This window comes from Pinus tabuliformis, chromosome 9, assembly GCF_031772625.1.
Source record: "Pinus tabuliformis cultivar Carrire ecotype Pingquan chromosome 9, CPIR1, whole genome shotgun sequence".
In the NCBI taxonomy this organism is placed as follows: Eukaryota; Viridiplantae; Streptophyta; class Pinopsida; order Pinales; family Pinaceae; genus Pinus; species Pinus tabuliformis.
In genome coordinates, this window is record NC_142307.1 from 1,698,545,971 (window position 1) to 1,698,547,509 (window position 1,539).

General features: G+C 41.7%; 1 pseudogene; it reads right to left on the minus strand.

The window, feature by feature from the left end:
• Positions 1–294: 294 nt before the first annotated feature.
• LOC149155419 (UDP-glucuronic acid decarboxylase 4 pseudogene) lies at positions 295–1,179 on the minus strand (annotated as a pseudogene).
• Positions 1,180–1,539: the final 360 nt, after the last annotated feature.

A 1,539-nucleotide genomic window follows, 5' to 3' on the forward strand; every position in this document is an offset into this window, starting at 1 on the left:
ATCGAAATCTATTCCCTCTTACTATGAGTAACCCTTTGCTACCAGTCTAGCTTTAAGTTTCTCTATACTCCCATCTGCATTTATTTTTGGTTTATACAGCCATTTGCTTCCTATGGGGGTTTTACCTTCAGGAAATTCAACCAAATCCCAAGTATGGTTTCTATTTGTTGATTCTATTTCCTCATACATTGCAGCCCTCCATGCATCAAATTTACTTGCTTCCTCATAATTTGCAGCTTCTACAATGTTTAAAAACTTTGACATTAATGCATAGTCTTTCAATTTAGAAGATAATCAAGTATTCCTACTTGATCTCCTTGGTAGGGGACTTACCTCAAATCTTTCTATTTCAGCTTTTTCTGGGCTTGCATTATTGATTACATTTGATGTTACTTCTTCTTCTTGTTTCTGCTCTTGCTCTTCATCTTCCTTATTGTTTTCTTCCATTAGCAATGGAATGTCCCAATCACTGTTAAAGTCATACTTTCCTTCTTCAACCTGTTCTAGTTCTAACATTGTAAATTCCCCAGGATTCCCAAGATTGAAAGGACCAACATGTTCGCCCTCCATAAGTCGCATAAGGCCTTCAACCAGATCAAAAATGAACTGGAAGCTTCGTGTCTGTTCCCAATTTCCATAGACTGTCAAAGGCTCCTTACACAACGCCTGAGAAACAAAATTACTTGCAACGCGGCCATCATCACGGCACATTCGCGAACCATATGTATTGAAAATTAGAGCAATCCGCACCTCAGAATTCTCCTTCCTTCCTGTGAAGAAATTGTCGACAGCAATAACACTGTCACCTCTTGCCATGAGCCTGTCAAGTAAATGACTGCCAACAAAGCCAGATCCACCCGTCATGACAACTCGCAGGGACTTTCTCTTCAAACCTAGGAGTACTTTAGCCCCCGAATTCATCATCGAACCCGAATGATACTGAGCACACCGAGAAAGAGGTGTCTCATAAACAACCCGATGAGATTTGTTGGGCACAAACCTTCCATTTTCATTAACATTACAATCCAAAAAACCATGTTGAAGGATAAAGAAAGTCGATGCGATGGCGATTCCTATCAAAATTAACAGCAACCGTTGCTCCCTGAGCAAATAATCTACTGGCCTGATAATAGACCACGTCTTTTCTTGCTTAAGAGAGTACTCATCACTGTTATTCATATTGGGCTGATAAATTTCTGATCCTCTGATGAATCAGTCTTCAATGAGCCACCACCGGGCAAGTCCAATCTGCTACCACCAAATAGATCACGAACTGTAATATGCCACCATCGGGCAAGTCCGATCTGCTGCGACCGAACAGATCAGGAACTCCGATACGCCACCACCGGGCAAGTCTGATCTGCTGCTCTCGTGATCTACTCACTAATTCAGAGCCGACAATATCTGACAACTCAGCAAGATCAGCTCCGATGAGAAAATTCGTCGTTTTTCAATACAGCCAAAAAATCGATCTGATCAAAACTAATCCGATCTGCCTGTCCCAGATAGATCTATAACTTCTCCGATCTGCCCCTTCGC